We start from the raw sequence: 9,120 nt of genomic DNA, 5'->3' as shown, positions 1-9,120 counted from the left end.
TCATTTTTATATTTGTTGTTCGTGGGCCCAGACTCCTTTGTGCCCTAACTACCCTCTACAGCTTGGACAGAAGTGGTGGAGAACTCAGGAGGAAAAAATGAAAAGATTTTTATTGCCCTCTTTTATCAGGCAGCATCCAAGAACTGGCTCCACAAAATCACATCACAAGGAGAAATATAAATTTGTGTTGTTGTTGGTGGTGGTGTCTGGTATGACCTGGGCGTGGTCAGGAGACATTTGTAAATAACATGTGAGTATGTTACCACTGAAGACAAGCTGGATATGCTATAGCATTTACCCCATAAAAATAAAAACCTGGTATTTTACCTTAATATTCATTGATCAAAATCTTTGTGGCTTACAGCTATATATACAGGTATATATACCTGTATATATATATATCTATGGATCTAGACATATTTTTATATATATATATATTTCTCTAAAGAACTCTTTTAATTCATTAAAGATTTATTTTATTTTTAGGATGTGTTACTGTGTAATTTTTGAACCTGAAGAAATAGTAATATATCTATCTATCCATCCATCCATGTGTCTATCTATCTATCATCTATCTGTCTAATTATCATCTATGTATATTTCCTAAAAAATGATACAGGCTTCCCTAATGGTTGAGACTTTTAAATTATATGGATACATTTGCTTTAAACTGAAAAGGCTTTGAAGTTAAGAGAATTCTATATTGTTTTCTATTCCCAGGATCATCTACCTCTTAAAATAACTAGCATATCTGAGCAGACAGCATTTTTTGTCATGTATCCTGGAAATTCTTTTAGGTTGCAAGGAAATCAGTGGCTTTTGCTTCTACCCACATAGTTTTTCATCAGAGGCTTTAATCTTCCCTGTTTCCAAAGATTCTGATTCTGAACAATATTGATTACCAGCCCCTGAATCAGCTGATTCTAGTGCACACTCAGGCCTCTGACTAACTTCTCTTTTGTCATCTGATGAAATGATCATATGCACATGTGCACACACACACACACACACACACACACACACACACGCTAATGATTCCATTAGAAATAGGGTAAAGGGTCAATAGCCATAACAAACAAGGAAGGGGAAGGTAATTTTCTGACACTTATACCTATCCAGTGGTATTTCATGACACTGTGGTATAATAAGGGGGGAAAGGACATGTTCTTAGTTACAAATATTTTCCTAAACTAAAGAACAAGGATCCATTCATATGGGTGGAAATATGATGGGGGATAAGGTTCCTACCTTGTCTGTTATGTCTTTATTACTGAAAACTTTATATTCAGTGTCTTTGCTCTTTTAAAAAATTCAGTGCCTTATTGTTTAACTTAGTGATATCTCTGAAGAGGTTTGCACGTCTGTGCAACATTTTCTTTGCTTTTCCTTATTTATTTGTAAATTTTTCTTCTGGTTACCTTATGAAATAGTGCAGATAATGACTTTCCTGAAAGGTGCAGAATGGATAAACTCTAGTCCTGAAAATTATACTCTTGACTGCACAACTGAGAAATCTTTGAGAGGACATTCAGGTTATGAGATGTGGGCTATATATTTATATTTTCATTGCATTTATTCTAGTATAATTTTTTGTATATAAAGAACTTTGAACAAATACTTTTTATGTGAATTAAGTGTCTGATAGTATTTGAATTACATATTAAACAGTCTATTTTTGCTTGTGTTGATGTATTTTACACATGCATGGTTTTATTGCATAAATTATTGCAGTCTCCATTGTTAAAATCAAAAATCAAAAGAACTTTGAGATCAAAGATATACTGACGCTCAGAATTAAAAGTATCTAATTATTTTTATTTAAAAGACACATTAACAATGTAATAGGATTTACAATTTCCAGTTACTCATTTATAATTTTTCATTGTGCTAATAAAATATTTTAGAACAAATAGTTTTATCATTATTGGCCTGGTGAATGGAAAAAATTATGAAACCCTGCACTCAAAAATGATTGAGGACAAAAACATTAAAAAATGAGTAGAAAGTCTTGACTATATTTTAAAACATTTGTAAAGCTTTAGTTGTCAGTTTTATAAATGAATAGACCCCTTTTCAGACAGAAACTATTTTATGAATATCATTTATGGAACAGTGCTAATATTATTCTCTAATAAGCTTTGTGTTGTGAAAGCAAATGTATGTAATTAATTACAAATTAAGAACATTTGAAAACATATGCTTTTTACAGGCATCTGTTGCTAAGACATTTTGTGCATTTTTTACATAACAGAATAAACAATATTCTAATTTATTGAATGTCTCTAATTAATTGATTTTTCTTGAGAGTGAATAAGAAATGACATAGTTAGGAAACATTTTGATTAAGAACCTGTATTTTCCCCAATGCAAAAAGGAATACATAATTTTCAAAGGAATTCATTGCACTAACTACAAAAAATTCCAGAGGGGTCCTAATTTCTTCACCATAGGTTCATCAATTTGTTTCCCTCAGTATAATCTTCATTAATTATTCTTATTCCTTCAGTAATAATTGTTCTCTATATTATCTGACTTCAATTTAAAAAAACATGCCAACTATTATAGTTAACAAGACCTACTGGGTATTAACTTTGGTAAATGTCTCTCAGAAGTAGCAACATTAACGCTGGAATTTTGCCATTGAAAAAAGGTGAAATGATAACGCTTTCAAAAATAATGGAGAGCCATCTTTAATGTTCTTATGCAATTTAATGGTCAAAGATTTATCACTGAATTCCTTGTATTTTTGTTCAAAAGATTTATTACAGCAAAGAGATTTTTTAACTTGTCTTTCTTTTTGTAACTAGTGGCTCAAGGCAAGCTAGATATATTTTATTTAGAGGTTAAACCAAAATCTTAGATAAGAAAAAATAAATTTACATTTTTTGTAAGAGTAGGAAAAGTTTATTGAGAGAAAGAAAGCTTCTGTCTTAAGAGAGGCAGAAGGGGGACCAGAAAGTGGGTTGCTCAATAAATTTACCACTTACAATCAAGGCTGATAAGCAGCAGATTCATGATATTCTCTTTAAATTTACCTAAAATGTCACCAAACCTAAGGCACAATTCACTGGAGATAGTAGCTAGAAAAATGAAAATATATATTATATTATATATTATATTATATATATGTAATTACTAAAAGAATAAGATATTAAATAGAGCATCAAAATGAGAAAATGAGTGGCATTTATTACTGCTGCAGAAAATATTTATAGTTAACTCAGGTAACTTTTGGTGGGGAAGTACTTGTAGTACTGTGGACTGATTCAGGAACCAAACAACTTCACACTGAGCTAAATCAGACTCCCCAGTTTTTGGTTTGTGTATGTGACACAATGTCTTGATGAGTCACTAAAATGTTCAAGTTGGACTAAACTCCCAATCTTCCTGCCTTAGACTCCTGGAGGGCTGGAATTAGGGGGATTTACCACCACCTTGCCTTGGTACAAAGAACATTTTAAAGGCAAGAATTTATTAGAAACAACATCATTAGGAAAATAGATCTAACAACTGATACTCCAAATTTTTATGGAGAAAACTATAAATAAACTATTATTTTTTAAGCATTATAAAAGATATTTATTCATGATGCTACATTTATTGCATTCCATTAGAAAAATGAGAACTGTTTGTGTACCCAGTTTGCACATATAAAACCTTATACAAATTATGTGTAGCACATGAAAGGCTTCTGGTACAGCTAAAATCCTAACACTTCGATTTGGGTATTCCTGCTTCTGGGTCTCCAGTTTATCAAATCTGTTCCATAGAAAATAAAAACTGGAATCATACTCAGTCTTGCTGTTAATATTAAAAAAATTTAAATATAATATAATAAAATTTTCATTTATTCTATTAACTCAAAAATACTATAAACTGGGAGGAGATACAAGTTGTTATCAATTTTAATAGTGTGACAAATTCACACCTTATTTTGGCTGGGTCTCCCTATAAGAAAAAAAATCATTTTAGTTCTGACATCCTTCTAAGTTGTGGCTACTTCAGAAGGTCATTTGTCAAAATATTTACCACATACTTTAAAAAAAATTCCTTTTACAAAATGGTGTAACACCTTAAAGAACCAGAAAATACTAAATGTCTTTGGCTGTCACAACTAAAAGGCCATTCTTCCAACATAACAGGGCATATTCACTTCAGAACCAATCAAGGAAATAGCATAACACAAATGTGCATAGAAATCAATTATAATTTGTTTTGCCTTTCCCCCTATTCTATAATAATCAAGAAGAATCCCATTTACATAATCTTTCCAGATGAGACTCAACAGTACTACAAATATACCCAAATTCTTGCAAAGGCAAAGTGAGTTGAAACAATTACGTGACTAATAAAGACTGAAGGGACAACTGTTATTTGCAACTTTTTACTTTCTTGCTTGCTTTCAAGTCTTACGAGTGTAAAAATGATGGCTGATAAAAAGCCACAATCTTCACAGATGGAACTATAATAGAGAAATAAATCAAATGAAACATTTATTAATAAATGAAGCCTATTTTATTACTTCAAGTGTTAATGATAAATTTCAGCACAGCTGTTCCATTTAAAAAGTGAAAGTACATACTATAGTTCTAGCTCAATAAACAGATGAACCTGATGTCTCCGAATGACATAACAATGGAGCATTGTACTGTGCATCTTGTGAAGACCCATAAATGAAAGAACTACTGCTTTAAAGCTAGTGATTATGAAACAAATATGCATTCATAGTTTCAGCTTCTTTTTTCTTCCTCCACTATCAGGTGCTCCATCCATTTTATGCTTCTGTGTTGAAGGCTTTGGCCCTCGTTTCTTTTTCTCTGCCTTCTCCTTCTCTTTCAGCTCCATGTTTTCTCTTTCAATCCATGTAATTAAGGTATTACACCGCCGCTGGAGCTGCATCGCAGTTCTGGACTTAAGAAACCAATCAAATCTGAACTGAGGAGAGTTGCGGATGCACTGCCACAATTCATCATAGACATTTTCCTTGTAAAATCCAAGCTTGTGAAGCACACAAATCAGAAAACGATCCTCCTCCTCTGTGTAGGTTTTCCTTTTGTTGGTACCGTATGATATTTGGAGCTGATGAAAAGGTGCTTTGTACCGTCCAATCTTCGTATCAAGTGCTTTTTTGATGCTTATTCTTCTCTGAATTCTTGCCTCTCCCCTTTCAATCTGTGCCATGATCTTCTCTATGTCCTGGAGCTCACTGCATCTTTCCCAGAACACAGCTGAATATTCAGTGACCTCTTCTGGAGTTTTGCCTTCCACTTCTCTTGCTATATTTTCAATATCATCACGACCCCACTTCTCATTAGCTTTAATAAACTGGTTAAAGTCTCTCTTATTCCAATTGATAAAGCCCTGTGTCAGAAGCTTCTCCTTCTCCTCTAGCTCCTCGTCATTAAGGGGCTCTGCATCATTGATTTTGAGCTGCTCTTCTTTCTGCGCCTGTGCCACATTGGGGAGGTCGGGACTCTGAGGTACCTTGTACCGAATAGTTTTTCTGTAATACAGAATTTCTTTTTCCAGTAATTCAAATAAACGTGGGGGGAAAAACTGAAAATCCTGAACATTGGGTTGTTTTGGAGGTTGAGGAGCCTTGGGTGCTTTAGGTTCACTAACACGAAGCTCTTCTCTGAAATACGCATCCACAGCGTAGTTAGCTTTTCTCTCTCGTTTGGGTGGTTCAATCCACTCAGTGAATGCAATCTTTTGTTTTTCTCTACAGTCTTCCCCTTCGAAGTTATACACATTTGACTCTGTATCCACTGTAAAATTTCTAAGCGAGCTTTCACCCATTTTGGAGAGCTTTTAATTCATCTCAGCAGTCTGCTTTGCCCCTCTTTCCAAAATGCCATCGATATCCTCATGGGTGATCTCACTCTCCTTTGAAGTAAATACGTGTGTTGCCCCATGTCGAATCATCTGCAGCATTTCGTCCTTCCCAATTTTGTTCAGATTCTGGTCCAACAGCCTCCCTTGTTGAATGACAATTGAATCCAGTCTGAGTTTCCTCTCAGCACATTCCACTATTCTTTCTTCTATGGTGTTATCAGTTATAAAGCGGAACACTCAGACAGTCTTGGTTTGTCCATTTCTATGTGGACGGTCCATAGCCTGGGGATCTACTTGGGGATTCCAATCTAAACCATACAAAATTACTACATCAGCAGTATCAAGATTGATGCCAAGACCACCAGCACGTGTGCTTAACATGAAAACAAACTTTGTGCTGTTTGGTTCATTGTATGCATTGATTGAATCTTGTCTCTCATTCGTGTGGTGTCTGTCCATCCAACCTACAGTACTTAATAATTTCTCCACTTGCAGTAATCTACTAAAATGTCCAATGCTCTTGTCATCTGACTGAAGATTAGTACTCGTGAACCTTGTTCCTTTAATTTAGGGAGCGACTTGTCTAACACCACCATTTTGCCACTGTTGGTAACTAGATGCATATCTGTTGTATAAGGTGGACCAGGTTCAGCTCCATCAAAGAGGAATGGATGAATACAGCATTTCCTCAACTGCATCAGGATGTTCAATAGCCTCATCTTGTCCATCTTCCCTGCTGAGTTCAGTATATCTATATCCTTCATTAATATCCGGGTACACCATTCCCTTTGCATTTTGCTGAGACCCACATAGATTTTTACTTCTTTCTTTGGAGGCAAACTCTTTTCAATGTCAGCCTTAATTTGACGAAGCAGAAATGGATGCAAAACCATATGAAGCCTCTCTACTAGCTTTTGATCCCCAAGGCAGTTGTTCATATCAAACCAGGAATTAAAGTCATCAGCTGAATTGAACACATCTGGCAACAAAAAATTAAGAAGCGACCAGAGCTCGTGCAAGTTGTTTTGAAGAGGTGTTCCAGTTAATAATAGTCGATTTGTAGTCTTGAATCCCCTCACTATTTCTGACAACTTAGATTTTTCATTTTTGATCCTGTGAGCTTCATCTATAACCAAGTATCTCCAGTTAAATTTTTTGAACACACACTTCTCTTTAGTAAGCATTTCATAGGACGTTACACATACATCCCATTCTCCTGGTAACAGAACATCTCTGACAAAAGCAGCTCTTTGTTCTTTATCTCCTATCAAACAAACAGATCTAAGGGTTGGAACCCATCTCTTGAATTCACTCATCCAATTGTGTAACTTAGGAACCAAAACCATATGAGGACCAGGAATGTTTCTATAGTGCTTCATGTACCCAAGAAGAGAAATTGTTTGAAGAGTCTTGCCCAGGCCCATTTCATCTGCAAGGATACCACTGATACCATTCTCATACAAAGAAATAAGCCAATTCAATCCTTGGACCTGATAATCCCTCAGTTTACCCCATTTCACATATGATGGAGAGTCTTCAAATCGAGAACAAATATTGGTTGCTTTGGAGCTTCCTGTGAATAGTTCTTCGTCTTCCTCTTGCTCTGTTCTAAGGTGTCGGTAATCGCCAACTGAGAGCAAGTTCTGTTTCTCATCCTTTTTTATTCGTGGCCGCCCTGGTTTCATCCTCAAAGTTGAGGTTGGAGTCTTCTGAGCAGCAGGCTGAGTGAAATGAGCAAACAGCTCTGTCTGCTTTAATAAATACTCAAATCTATTTGCTCGATCAGTTTGCATGTTTTCTTCATAGGTAGGGTCTGGTTCTCGGATTTCTTTTTGCTTCCCAGGTGATGCGTCATCAAATACTTCCTCCGCCTCGGCGTCCGCGGGGCCGGCGCCGGCTGCTGGGGAAAGGCCGGTGCCGCGACGCCCTCGGAGCCGCCTTTAACGCAGCTGGAGCTCCCGCCGCCGGCCGAGGCCGCGCGCAGGCTTGGAGGCCGCTCTCTCGGGGGCCCGGGGCGGCGGCGGTGGAGGCTCGGCCGCGCTCGCCGCGATGCTCTGTCTGCGTCACCCGCTGCCCGGCCGGGGCGCCGATGGGGAGGCGCCAAGGCCCAGGCGCCCAAGGCGCGGCGGCCTGGAAGCAGCAGGAGAGCCGGAAACTCTGCGCACCGCGTGCCTGAGGGCGCTCGGCTGGGCTCGGCCTCCTTCGCGGGGGCCCCGGGTCCTTACCACATAAACCATTATTAAAAGATCATGACATAAATGCACAATGGCAGTATGATATTTTTGACTCATAACTATATAATTTGCATAACATCATTCTGAAAATGCAGCGTAATTCTAACTACAATTTCAAAAATGCTCTGTATTACAGTGATATACTGGTTGTGAGGTTTTGGAGGAATAACCCAGAACCAAAAGAGCCAAAACATTGGTGAAGAAGCATGAAAGTAGAGTACATTGATGTTGCCTTTAAAAAAAAGCTCTTCAACGAAGAAAGTTTAACATTTATTAACGATTGCAACGGAGTCCAGAAAGGTATCCACAGATCTCAAAAAATTTTGAGTCCTTATTAATTCTCATAATTTATCATTTTACATTTTCCAATAGTATATTCCTTGCAATTATCATTAGATAATTTTACATTTTTGTATTAGTGTATTTCATTACTATTCCTTATAATTTTTTAAATTTTGCTTTTGTTTATCTCTGTTGCACACAACCTCAGTGACTGTCAATCCTTGCAATTGTTGACAATGGGAAATACTATCTTTCTCATAATTGTGAAGTACATATCACTAAAACGCTATTTTTTGGTAGAGATCACTCCACATCTAATTGAAACATTAATGTATCATAGGATATTGTTTAAGATACATGGAGAAGATTTGAAAACAAACCAAAATCTTAATGAAAAAAGCTAAAATTCATACTTAATATAATACACAAAATTATTTCAGATACATTAATGTTTAGCAACTTACCCTCCCCACTACACTGACAAAAATGTTTAAATGTTCCAATGTAAAAAGTGTTGGCAAAAATTCCTTACATTTTAATGTTAAAATCTGTATACCTTATATCTAATGGATACCACATCTGGAGATGTACCTGGGTAAAGTTTTCTACATGAGCAACAGGTGACAGGGAAGGAAATTTTAACAGAAGTATAAGTGGTGATAGAAGGCAAGGAACAATTAAGCTATTATGCACTCAGGAGAAAATAATACTATAGATTCTGAATTAAAGAGTGCAGGAAGGTATAGACATGTCTGTATATGCATATGTG

The 9,120-nt window shown here is 36.3% G+C and overlaps 1 pseudogene; it reads right to left on the bottom strand.

Moving 5' to 3' along the window:
- Nucleotides 1–4,707: 4,707 nt before the first annotated feature.
- LOC101718590 (SWI/SNF-related matrix-associated actin-dependent regulator of chromatin subfamily A member 5 pseudogene) lies at nucleotides 4,708–7,886 on the bottom strand (annotated as a pseudogene).
- Nucleotides 7,887–9,120: the final 1,234 nt, after the last annotated feature.

This window comes from Heterocephalus glaber, unplaced genomic scaffold (genome assembly GCF_053883595.1).
Source record: "Heterocephalus glaber isolate CG9 unplaced genomic scaffold, H.glaber_assembly_v1.0 deba00001831, whole genome shotgun sequence".
Taxonomy (NCBI): domain Eukaryota; kingdom Metazoa; phylum Chordata; class Mammalia; order Rodentia; family Bathyergidae; genus Heterocephalus; species Heterocephalus glaber.
The sequence above is the reverse complement of the archived record's forward strand: the minus strand, read 5'-3'. Positions and strand labels throughout refer to the sequence as shown.